Source organism: Zingiber officinale, chromosome 11A (assembly GCF_018446385.1).
Source record: "Zingiber officinale cultivar Zhangliang chromosome 11A, Zo_v1.1, whole genome shotgun sequence".
Lineage (NCBI taxonomy): Eukaryota > Viridiplantae > Streptophyta > Magnoliopsida > Zingiberales > Zingiberaceae > Zingiber > Zingiber officinale.
Window position 1 is genome coordinate 18,780,681 of NC_056006.1, and position 13,935 is coordinate 18,794,615.

Genomic DNA, 13,935 nt, shown 5'->3' on the forward strand with positions numbered 1-13,935 from the left:
TGAAGAGCGGCCTTGCTCTGATACCACTTGTTAGGACCAAAAGTAGCTAGAGGGGGGGGGGTGAATAGCTCGTCGCATTCGCTCGGTGCTCGGCGTTGCTTGTTCCTTCAAAGATGTGCAGCGGAAAATACAGAAACAAACACACAACGCTAACACGGTTGGTTTTACTTGGTATCCACCTCACAAGAGGTGACTAATCCAAGGATCCACACCAACACACACACCCTCCACTAAATAAAACTCTCCTTTGTGGTAACTACCAAGGGCGGAGAAGCCCTACAATACTCAATACAAGAAGAGAGGGAAAGGATACAAGAAATACAAGCTTACAAGCTTACAATGAGTACAAAACCCTAACCCTAGCTTCTCTTCTTGGCTTTGATCCGCCTCTTGACTTGGAGAGCTTCCAAGATCCTTCAAGAACTGGCGATCTGAGCTTTGTGAGCTCTGTGGAGGAGTTAGCGAGAGCTCTGGAGTGAATCGGAGAAGTTCTACCGCAGCCATCGAACGCCTGCAGCTATAAACGACGCCAACGGTCGGATCCCGATCGATTCGAATGTTCCCAATCGATCGGGGAGGCTTTGGATCGATCCACGGATCGATCCGAGTCTCTGCTAAAATGCCCGGATCGATCCACGGATCGATCCAACGCTTATCGCGCGAAGGAAGCCCCCAATCGATCCATCGATCGATTGGGACCGAATCGATCCACGGATCGATCCGGGCTCGCTCTCCGGACAGGTCCGGATCGATCCACCGATCGATCCAGAGCTGGATCGATCCATCGATCGATCCGACTTGGTTTTTGTCCAAAACCAAGTCCTAAACCTCCCAAACCAACATCCGGTCAACCTTGACCTGTTGGTATGTCATGCCTAGCATCTAGTCACTCCCTTGACCTGCTAGGACTCCCTTACCAAGTGTCCGGTCAATCCCTTTGACCCACTTGGACTTTTCTCTGTGCCAAGTATCCGGTCAATCCCTTTGACCTACTTGGACTTTTCTTTCATGCCAAGTATCCAGTCAATCCTTTGACCTACTTGGACTTCCCAGCACCAGATGTCCGATCATCCTTGATCCATCTGGATTTTCCCTTGCCTGGCTTCACTCACCAGGGCTTTCACCTATCTTCACTCACTAGGGTTTTCCATCTGCCTAGCTTCACTCACTAGGACTTTCACCTAGCTTCACTCACTAGGGTTTTCACTCTGCCTAGCTTCACTCACTAGGACTTTCCATCTGCCTAGCTTCACTCACTAGGACTTTCACCTAGCTTCACTCACTAGGGTTTTCACTCTGCCTAGCTTCACTCACTAGGACTTTCACCTGGCTTCACTCACCAGGATTTCCATCTGCCTAGCTTCACTTACTAGGACTTCCTTCTGCCTGGCTTCACTCACCAGGACTTTCATTTTGCCTAACATCCCAGTTAGGACTTCCCAGTCAAGTATCCAGTCAACCTTGACCTACTTGACTCTTCTTCAATCAATATCTTATTGTCAAACATCTAAACCCAAACCAAGACTCAGCTTGGTTACCCAGGTCAACCTTGACCTGAGGGATATTGCACCAACATTAATTACTTAATATAAATAGGAAAACATAAGTTGGTTTGAGTTTATTTTTGGGTTCGGCAACTTCTCAACCCTCACCACCGAAACCTCACCGCCGTCTCTTTCCTCTTCTTCCTCTCTCGGCACACCAAGCCCCAAGGGCTCTAGGAGCACTTTTCGGTGAGATCTTCGATACGAGGACGTTCCCCTCCGCGAGAAGAACGCATGGACGCGAGCGGATCGTCGAGAAGATCATCTCCACCGGAATTCTAGCGAATAAAATCGTAAGAAATTACGAACAGGAGGTAAGAAACCCCTCACCTACAGTATAATAGCTACCGTTTGATTTTCCGTGCATTGGTTTAGTTATATGCGTATTTTTCCGACACATAGGGTGTATTCAACCCTCCTCGCAGGTTTAGGGATTTAGTGAGTACCTTTGGATGGGTCGGACACGTCTTTTCTCCTTCAGTTGGAGGTTTAGATGCTGTTGGGTGCCTAAAGGTAGTCTTCCTAATAGAGGGGGGGGGGGGGGGGTTAAAGCACACTATGTGGTCGATTAAATAACTAGCTTAGAATAAAAATGCAACCTAGGCATTTTTATTAGCACAGTTGAATGCATTAGAAGCATCTAAATCAGTTTATTCTAGCTTATATGGGACTACGGTCCAATGGGTGGGCTCCCACAGTCGCCTCTAGGTTCAGACAACCTAGCTCTAGGTTCAGATAACCTAGAAATAGCAATACAAGCTATACTCAGATTTTACTTTTCAGTTGGCACTGTATCGGATTAGATATCCATTGGGCTCCTATAGTCGGTCCCTAGGTTTAGATAACCTAGTAGCTCTACTAAATTCGGGTTTGCAAACCTGGGTCTAGTTAGAGATGCGCATAGCAAGTACGATTGCCAGCCAAACAACATGATTACTATTTTCACTTATTATGATAGTAGCTTTCAAACTCTTAATCTAATCCAGTGAATATGGTTTAAGATCAGTTTTAGCTTAGTTCAGTTTCAGTTTCAGTATCATGCTCCAGCTTAGTTTTTCCGTGTGAATATGCATAATAACTTTATGTGTAGTTGTTATACATGTTTATATGTTCAGCTTTAGGTATGCCATGATTGTATGCTTATATGCTATGCTATGCTTAGTCTATTCGGTATATTCAGCTTATGTTTTGAACAGCATGATTTAAAATCATATTTGCATCGTTGCATGTTTTTGTAAGGTAGATGGTTTCTTACTAAGCTTTTTAGCTTATAGATACTACTTTTCTTATACTGCAGATAAAGGTAAAGGAAAAGTGGACTAGCAGTGGAGGCTGAAGGTCAATGCAGATCAAGATGTGTGTGGAAGGAACTGGGATAAAAGATCCTCAGGGGTTTTAGCAAGCTTAAATAGTAGAAGTCTTAGTATTTCTTCTTTTATGCAATTTTGAACCTTAGAGTGTTTAAATCATGGGAGTTTTATTTAGTTTGTTAGTAATTATGTTAGAATGCTGGTTAATAGTTGTTAGAATGTATTTCCATTGATGTTAGAGTGGTTGCAGGGGTTTTGGCATGACAAGGTGTCGAAATCAGCATTTCTAATTTCGTATCAGGAAATCAGACGCTGGATCGGTCTATCGACCGATCCAGTAGTGTGCCAGGCTTCTGGATCGGTCAGCCGACCGATCCAGACAAATACAGTATGCTACTGTATCCTCCTGGATCGGTCAGTCGACCGATCCAGCGTCGGGTGCCTGGATCGGTCTGCCGACCAATCCAGACACACCTGGATCGGTCTGCCCGACCGATCCAGCCACACATGGATCGGTCTGCCCGACCGATCCAGTTGGGAACCAAATGCCCCATAGCTTCGATCGATCTGCGGATCGATCGGCAGGACTGTAGTTAGTTGGGAAGTTTAGTTCTAGTCCCTAGCCCAGTTGGGATGTTCAGTTTCCCTCCTCAGCATATGTATACCAGCAAAGAAGTTCTTTAGACCTTTCTTAGCAGTTGTATCCGTCATTAGTAGACTAAAATTTTTAATTAGCCCAGCTTTCCGCACAGTATAGTTTAGCATAATTGTAGCGACCGGCCTTACAGTCAGTACCCAGAAGGTGGGTCGTTACATTTCTGGACTCCACCATAGAAGTTGAGTATATGGCAAGCCTCTGAGGTAGTCATAAAAGCTGAATGACTCAATAACCTCAAGATAGATTTAGATATGATTTCTTGTTTGTCCAAAGATTATTACAATTTATTGTAATAATAGTGGTACAGTAGCAAACTCGAAGAAACCATGAGTCTATAAGGCAAGTAAACACAATAGAGCGCAAGTACCACCCAATACGAGAAATCGTATAAACGAGGAGAAGTTGTTGTTGCCCAGATTGCATCAGATGATGACCTATAGTGTTGGATTTTTCGGGCCGCGAAAACCGCTTTTTCGCGTTGCGAAAACCCTGAAACCCCCCTAGCCATTGGATCCGTGCGAAGAAAACTTTCAAAAATATGAGTACGAGTTTCAAACTATGATCTACAGTAGATCTACAAAGGAAAAACATTTTATACCTTTGAAGCGTGCCCTCGCAAATCCCGCTCGTCCAATGGTACGCCGGATCTCGAAGTTGTCAACGTAGACAACTCTCTAGTGATATCCACATGAACAAGAAGTGTTCTCTAACACTCAAGGATGGAGAAGAGAGCACCACAAGTGTGCTAGCACTCTCTAGGGCTCTCGGGTAGGATTGGAAGAAGAAGAAAGGAAAAGAAGAGAACACACTCCTTTAAAATTTCTATGTGACTTTCACTAACCTTTCTTCTTGGATTAGATTCACTCTCCTTTCTTCTCCCTTGCTTGAAACCCACGACCAAGAGAAGAGAAGGAGCAAGAAGAGAGCTTAGGAGGAGGAAGATCACTTGAATGAGAGTTACACTTGCAAAATGAAACTCTTTTCATCTAATTAAGTGGTTTGTAACCTCCATGGGATACCAAGAGTCACAACTCTTGGTAACTCCCATGAGGTGGCACTTCACTTAAGTAACCATGATGATGTGGAGCATCATCATTGGTCCACTTAATGCCAACTCACCAATGAGGTGGCATAAAGTCAAGTCAAACTTGACTCTTCATCTACCTCTCAAGTCAAGTCAAACTTGACTTAATCTCTCTCATGGTTGATCTAATCCAACCATTTAATTCAAGCTAATTTAATATAATAAATCTAATTCATTTAATTAAATTGATTCAATGAGTCATAATCTAAATTAGACTCATTGAACACATGAATCAACTTGAGTCCAACTCAATTAGCCCAATTAGGATTACTCTTAATCCAATTTGATTCATCAAATGAATCTAATCCTCTTGGTTCATCATATGAACCTAATCTCCATCCACTTGTTCTTTGTGTGTGACCCAATAGGTTCTTGTAACGTTGGCAATGCCCCTAAACTCATTTAGAAACATAAGTAATGAGCGGTATCTAGCAATACATCATTACTACCCAAGTTACAAGAATGTTGAGATCCAACATCACCTTGTGACTACTAATTGTGACTCCTCACAATATATGACAAGTGTCCTTCTATCCTAGACATCTAGATTGATCAATGTGAGGCATAGACCGTGTCATCCTCTAATCAATCTAAATCTTGAACTCCAAGTAAACTCACTCAATCAAATGAGCTCAATATCCTATATTGACTCATTTGGGCATGACCATGCACTTCGTGGTCTCACTCTATCAAGAATACCGATGTCTCTCCCGTCATATAGGAGAGATAGATCTCATCTACATCACTCACATCCCTCGGCATAATTCGTTACATACCCAGTAATCACCTTTATAGTCCACCCAGTTACGGGTGACATTTGACGAAACCAAAGTACATAACTCCTTATGTAGGGAACCATGGTGACTTCAGGTCTAAGGACTAGTAGTCATATTAATAGCCACATGAGAAAGTATATGACACTCATATAACGATCCATGATACTTTCTCATGGCGGGTCATTCAGTATACATTCTCTAATGCATACCCATGTGTCAACTTGATATCTCTATATCCATGACTTGTGAGATCAAGTCATCGAGTTGACCTACATGCTAGTCTTATTGCATTAACATTGTCCCTGAATGTTAATACTCGACTAGGAATGATTAAGAGTAGTGTTCCCTATATCATCTCACTATCGGTTCAACTAACCGATTGATATAGGTGAGAACCGTCTACTCAAGGACGTTATTATACTTAGTTTATTTGGCACCAATACATGTAAGTATAATAACCAAAAACCAAATGCCTTTATTTATATAGAATATGATACAACAAGTCCAAAATACAATCATCAAATGATTGGCTCTAGGGCTCTAGCTAACATATAGATCTTTTTACTAAGGCCCTTAAGGCAAGAGCTTTTGATGAGTATGTTGAAGAGTTGGGATTCAGATGTATGGCAGAAGATATGGCAGCTTAGTCTTTTAGTATAAGTGGGAGATTGTTAGGATGTATACTAAAAGCCTAGCTTTTGGTATAAACATTTATCTAGAAATAAGAATCACATTGGTCAAATGTCTACATTTATGATAAATGTAATTGTTCAATTAATTTATATTGTAGATAACATGGTGTGTGGTGTCACACACAGAGGATCATGTTATCAGTATCTTATAAATTATAAACAGTAGCTCACGACCAAGATGGAAAGGAACAAACCGTTGGAAGGTCGTAGTGTAATTAGGTATTAGTTTATCTTAACTATATAATTACACTAGTACACTTAGAGTGTATCGAGTAGGACCATTAGAGGTCGTTTCTTTTATACTGACATTATAAAGGAACAAAGACCTCAGTTATTATGGAAGTGTGTGCTCTTAATCCTAATATAATAACAAGCACATATATTTGATATTTATTTCTTTAATTTATCAATGGGTGAGATTTAGTTCGATAAATCAATAAGCCCGATAAGTTGGGAAATGATATCACTTATAGTGTGTGTTGTTGATTATAGAAGAAAATTGTGTCCTAGTGATCTAGGTTGATAATGTCCCCAAGAGGAGCTCATAAGGATTGTCAAGTTAAACTCTGCAGGTGGACTTAGTCCGACATGACGATAAGGTTGAGTGGTACTACTTTTGGACTAAGATATTAATTAAGTGAGTTGTCAGTAACTCATTTAATTAGTGGACATTCGACATCTTAAACACAGGGAGACTAACACACTCATAATAAGAAGGAGCCCAAAATATAATTTAGGATTGGTGCAATAGTTCAATAATAGTTCTTTAGTGGAATGAATTATTATTGATGAAATTAAGTTGTGTGTTCGGGGTGAACACGGGAAGCTTAATTTCATCGGGAGACCAAAACCAATTCCTCCTCTCGGTCCCTATCGTAGCCTCTTGTATATAGAGATATATACCCACCATATACCCACCTTCTTACCCATCCAATGGGGCCGGCCAAGCTAGCTTGGAACCCAAGCTAGGGCCGGCCAAGACCAAATGGATAAGCCAAGTTGGTGGCCGGCCAAAGCTTGGGTCCCAAGCTTAGGTGGTCGGCCACTAAAATATTAAAAAGGTTTTTTATTAAAATTATTTCTTATGTGGATATCATTGTTTTAAAAGAGAGTTTAAAAATTAAAAATTTCCTTTTATAGCTTTCTAGAAAAGATTAAGAGAAGAGATTAATCTCTTTCCTTATTTGTAGATTAAAAGGATGGTTTTAATTTTTGTCAAAAACTTTCCTTATTTGTAAATCATATACATGTTTAAAAGAGAGTTTAAAATTTGAAATCTTTCCTTATTTGTTGATTAAAAGGTGGATTTTAAATTTTAAGAAAACTTTCTTTTTTAACCATGTTCATGATTTAGAAGAGAGTTTAAAAATTAAATATTCTCTTTTATAAGTTTCTACAAGAGATTAAGAAAAGATTTGATATCTTTCCTTATTTGTAGATTAAAAGAGATTTTAATTTTTAGAGATAACTTTCTTTTTATCCACATGTTTAAAAGAAAAATTTTAATTTATAAAATTTTCTTTTTATTAACCAATCATGAAGGGATTAAAATTATTGGAGAAATTTTTATAAATTTCTGGAAACAAATTAGGAAGTTTTAATTCTTGTTTTAATTAAAACTTTCCTTGATTTGGGGCTTGAGGTGGCCGGCCATTGTTATTAAGAAAAGAAAATTATTTTTAATTAAATAATTTTTCTTTTTCATGGCAAAAGAATTAAGGAAGTTTTTTATTAAATTTCCTTATTTGCCAAGACCAAGGATTATAAAAGAGGGGGTAGAGGAGGCTTCATGGCTAACGACTCTATTCTATTTTCTCCCTCTTTTCTTCCTTGGTGTGGCCGGCCCTTCTCCTTTTCTCTCTTCCTCTTGTGTGGCCGAAATCCTTTATCTCTTGGAGCTTGGAGGAGGTGGCCGGATCTAGCTTGAGAAGAAGGAGAGAAAACTTGCATCCCTTGGAGCTTGGTTGGTGAAAAAAAGTTCTTCATCCTTTAGAAGATATGCTTGGCCGAAACTTGAAGGAAGGTAGAAGAAGATGCCTTGGTGGTTCTCATCTCGGAAGATCATTGCCCACACAATGTCCGAGGTTAGAAGAGGAATACGGTAGAAGATCAAGAGGTCATTAAAAGTTCACAAAGAAAGGTATAACTAGTAATTATTTTCCGCATCATACTAGTTTTATTTCTTTGTAAAAATACAAAATACAAGAGGCATGTGATTCTAGTTTTTGAATTAGTTTTCGATGTTGTGTTCTTTTGTTTTCTTTTCGAACTTGTGCTTCGATTGTTCTTTTTGGTTAACCTAGAGTTATTTAAGGAAATTAAATATTAGCTTTCCTTAAAAGACTTTGTCTAGGCGGTGGTGGTTGCTCCCATATCCAAGAAGGCCATGTGCCTCACCATGCAGTCCTGGAAGCCAATTTTGGAAATTAATATTTAATGGAATTAATAACCTAGGTGATTTAGATCAAACGTGTTAAGTTCCGCAGGAGATCCAAGTCTAAACCTAAAAGAACAAATAAGTTAAACTTAGGATCAAACGTGTAAAGTTCCGTAGGCGATCCAAGTTTAATTTAAAAGAACACATGGTAGCTAGGAAAAGGTTCAGACCTTTGTACAAAATTTTTTGTACAGTGGAACCGTTAGGCTTTCCGAGTAGCATCCAACATCAACTTCCTTCATGCCACTAGGTAATGAAGGCGTAAGTTAAACCCTACATTCTCCCACTAAGAAGACAAACTCACTCTTAGATAATGAAGGCCTAACTTAAACCCTACATTCTCCCCCTATTTGCACACATCAACAAATTCACTTGTTGAAAACTCTCCCATTTGAGACTCTCCCCCTGAAGAGTTGCTCATCGTTGTGCACATCTTCACTCATTGTGATCAACACGATAATGAAGGTCCCATACCCTTCATTATCATCAATACTCGCCCTTGAGCATTAACAAGGTCCAATAACCCAAATGAAGGTCCCATAGCCTTCATTTGTATCGAATGCTCATCCATGAGTATATACCAACTTGAACCACTTGAACAATGAGGATAGCCACTCCCCATTAAAGTTCAAACGCTCAACCTTGAGCATGTTCTTAAAAGAAGGTTAACCACCTTCCAAGGTTCATGAAAAATAGTTTTCATGTCTTTAAAGAGTGCCTCCCCCTAAAGACATGGTCGTACCTTCTGTCATTGCACCAACAATGACTTGGAATCCCTAAACCTTTAGGAAACCCAAATTTAGAAGTTTTGAGGTTCATAAATTCAATATTGAAACCAAACCTCAACCTAAACCTCTACTTAGTCTCCCTTAACCAATCCATTCTTGTTTTCATTATGAAAACTCCCCCTAAATGTATACAAATGTGTTTTGAGGGGTTAGGAATGGTTTCCTAGACTGAAATAGGTTCAAAATGCTGAAAATAAGCTTTCCCAGCCAAAATCAGCATCTTCGATCGATTGGAGTTGGGTTCCAATCGATTGAACCAGCTTGAATCGATCCACTGATCGATTCAGGTAGTGTGGATCGATTGGTGGATTGATCCAGTGAACTTCTGCTCGCGGGATTTACCTTCTCAATCGATCGCCCGATCGATTGAGGCACTCCAATCGATCGGGTGATCGATTGGAGTTCTGATAGTTGCTGAAATTCCATTTCAGTCAACTTCAGAAACCCCTAGAAAATTCTATAAAAATCTAAAAATTGTGAAAATTTGTGTAGACATTATTTAGGGCATATATTATCAAGGAAAAATAGTTTTCTAAGAAAATACTTCATATTTTCAAAGATTGACAAAAACTTGAAAACTTGCAAACGTGTTTTCTTCAAGTTTGTGTCTAACTATTCAATGGTGATTACTATCAAAAGATAGCCTTCACCAAGGTTTTCCAAAATCATTTTAAAAACATTTTCAAAACCAATATCCCACCATGTTCCTTGGGCTTAATGCACATGACTTGTACATTAGCTTTCCCAATGATGGGAAAACACATAACTATATGTTTTGATGAACTTAAAACTCAAAAGAAGGCACTAAATCAACATCTTGAGTTTTGTTCATTATCCTAACATCTCACTTATATCTAATGTGTACTAAAACACATACAAGTCATCTTATAGGTCTTTGTGAGATGTAAAATTTGATTTTGCCCTAATCTAAGGATCATGCATATCTATCTAGGCATTTTGTGGATATTGAACATCCACCTAGGATGTCACTTGTTGATTCCACCTGTTGATAAATGCCATTTGTCCTTAATTTTAAGGAAATAAACATAATGCATGATAATGTTATGGCATACATCAAAAAGAAATAATTTTCAAAAGAAAATTTCCTATAACTACATGATGTATGTATGTCATGACATGGTATTTTTGTATTTTTCATCATAAGGTATGAATGCAAAAATAATCATGATGTCATGACATATAATGGGCAAACAATCATGGCAAGGTTTAACATAAATAAAATACCTAGATTAACTATCTAAGTATCCTTAATCTTTAGCTAATCCTAAAACTTAAACCCTAGATTTGTCCAAAGTGCTTCAAGAAAGTGTCAAAACCTAAATTGGCATTTCTAATTCTCTTGATTAATTTATGCCAATTGAAATTAAGCATTTTCCTCAAGTGTTGGCATATTTCATTTTTCCATAAGAGTAGCACTTTAAATTAAGGCTTTGATTTACCTTAAATTACTAAGAAAATACCAAAGTCCCAACTTGGTATTTCTTATGTTTTCCCAAATTGTGCCAATTAAGATTAAAATCAATACTTCTCAAATTTGACACATTTTACTCTTTCAAAGAGTAAATCATAAATCCATTTCATTTTCAAAGGTTAATAATAACCTTGAAAATGCTCCTTGAGTGTCAGCTTCATCATGATTGAGTTAACTACCCTTCCACTTAGAGTTGACACTCTCTAACCCATCTATAGGGTAGAGAAGATGCTCCTAGGAGCCCAAAACCTATTGGTGCTCCTTGGATGCTCTAGGTATTCACTAGGGATAACTTCCCTAGATACCTTCCTAGTGACCTTGTTTGACTTCTTAGAAGTCTTAGTCACTTTTTCTAGGTCAACTCTAGGGATTGCTTCCCTTGTGACCTTGTTTGTGACTTTCTTAGACTTCTTAGAAGTCTTAGTCACATTTGTTGCAAAAATACTCTTAGGGATGACCTCCCTAGTATTTTTGGCTTGCTCACTAGACCTAGGGTTGGTTCCATAACTATATAGAACCCTATGGTAAGAAATTACATCCTTCTTGGTTTTAGGTTTGTATCCCAAACCCTTATGACCATTGGATGACTTTGATACTTCTAGACCTAAGTTTTGACTCTTGGACCCTTGTGTCATATTTGTGATTTTTCTAAGAGTCCTCTCTAATTTGTCAAGTCTTGACCTCAAGACTTGATTTTCTTCCTATAAATCCCTAGATTTAGGTTTTCTATTTAATCCTTGAGCGTTCTAATTTCTAGGCTTATAGTTATTGACCTTAGTGTTCTTGCCTAGATTTTTATCTACATTCCTAGCCCTAGGTGTAGTGGTTTTAGCATGTAGAGCCATATGATTTTCATTAATGTCTCCATGCTTCCTATTCTTATGGTAAATAGCATTAAAATGATATAAGTTAGAACTAGCATGCATTTTACCATAATTTAAAGGGGTAGGCTCAATAAAAGTTACCTTTCTTTTTACCTTGGAGGCTCCCCCTTGAATTGAGCTTCCTCCTTGAGCCTTGACCACCTTCTTCCCCTTAGGGCATTGACTTCGGTAATGCCCTCTTTGTTGGCACAAGAAGCACACAATGTGCTCCTTGCTCTTCTTTGTTGTGGGGATGGTCTCCTTGGGCTTCTCCTTGCCCTTGGGTGCCACTTGACTCTTCTTCTTGGCCAAGTTGGGACACTTGCTCTTGTAGTGCCCATTCTCCCTACACTCAAAACATATAATATGATTTTTATTATTAATTGAAATATGTATACCTTCATGTGTAGGGATGACACTTTCTCCTTTGGATCCGGAGGTAGAGGCTTCCTCTTGATCCACAAATGATTTTCCTCCCATTGATTTAGCTTGACTTGTGGAGGTGGAAGCTTCTTCCTCCACTTCTTCTCTTGACCCGGATGTAGAAACTTCTCCTTCTTCTTGATCCGGCATCACCAAAGATTGCTCCCCCTCAATCCTAGAGGTGGAGGCTTCTTCATCTTCATCTTGTATATGGAACAAGGAGTATGCTCCCTCCTTGCCCTCTTCATTGCATTCCTCTGAAGATGAAGCTTCTTGGACTTCTTCTTCGGAAGTTGATCGGAATTCTCCTCCCCTTGGTCTTGCTCCAATGAGTCACCCTCTTTGGATTTTTCTTGGATTGGTACAGTGGAGGGGATCTCATGAATAGTTGCCAACTTGCTCCAAAGCTCCTTGGCATCCTTGAATTCTCCAATTTGAGCCAAAATGTGGCTAGGCAATAAGTTGACCAAAAGCTTGGTCACTTTATCGTTTGCCTTGCTCCTTTGAACTTGCTCTTGACTCCATTTGCTTTTCTTGAGAGGCTTGCCCTTGGAGCTTGTTGGAGCTTCAAATCCTTCCATTAGAGCAAACCATTGCTCTATCTCCATCATAAGAAAATTTTTGATTCTTGATTTCTAAGAATTGAAGCTTGTGGATATATATGGTGGAGGCACCCTTGTATCGAATCCAAGTCCGCCTTGGAATTCCATGTTGAAGTTGAACTTGAAGAAATCTTTGACTTGAAGAATTTTGCTCCAACTTCTTCACCCTCTAGATTTGCTTGTTTTGTTTGCCCCTTCCGGCGATGATTCCGGTGAAGTGCGACCTCGCTCTGATACCACTTGTTGGGACCAAAATGTAGCTAGAGGGGGGAGGGGGTGAATAGCTCGCCGCGTGCTCGTGGTCGGCGTTGCTTGTTTCTTCAAAGATGTGCAGCGGAAATATACAAGAAACAACACACACAACGCTAACAAGTAGATTTACTTGGTATCCACCTCCAAAGGAGGTGACTAATCCAAGGATCCACACACTCACGCACCCTCCACTAATAAAATACTCCTTTTCGGTAACTACCGAGGGTGGAGAAGCCCTACAAGACTCTCAATACAAGAAGAAGGACAAGGGAACAAAAGTATAAGCAAAGCTTACAATGAATACAAGAAATCCTAACCCTAGCTTTCTTCTTCTTGTTTTTGATCCGCCTCTTGACTTGGAAGAGCCTCCAAGAACCTTCAAGGTTTGGCGATCTGGAGCTTAGAGAGAGCTGTGGAGTTGCTGTTGAGGATCTGGAGTGAACAGTGCAAAGTCTCGGAAGCTCTTGCCGAAGGAATCGAACGCCTGCAGCTAAATACGATGCCAACGGTCGGATCCCGATCGATTGGATTGCTCCCAATCGATCGGGGAGGCTTTGGATCGATCGGCTAATCAATCCAGAGCACCTCTGTGCTCTCAGGAATCGCCTGGATCGATCGGCTGATCGATCCAGGGCTTATCGCGCAACATCGCCATCTTCCAATCGATCCACTGATCGATTGGGATCTCTGGATCGATCGGCTGATCGATCCAGAGGCGTTCTGTGGGCTCAGCGACTTGCCCACTCGAGGCTTGTCGCGGGGACCTTCCCAATCGATCGGTCGATCGATTGGGCATCAGCCAATCGATCGGCTGATCGATCCAGACATTGGTTTTTGCCCAAAACCAAGTCCCAAGCCCCCAAACCAACATCCGGTCAATCCATGTCCTGTTGGTTCATCATGCCTAGCATCCGGTCACCCTTGACCTGCTAGGACTCCCTCACCAAGTGTCCGGTCAATCCCTTTGACCCACTTGGACTTTTCTCCTTGTGCCAAGTATCCGGTCAATCCCTT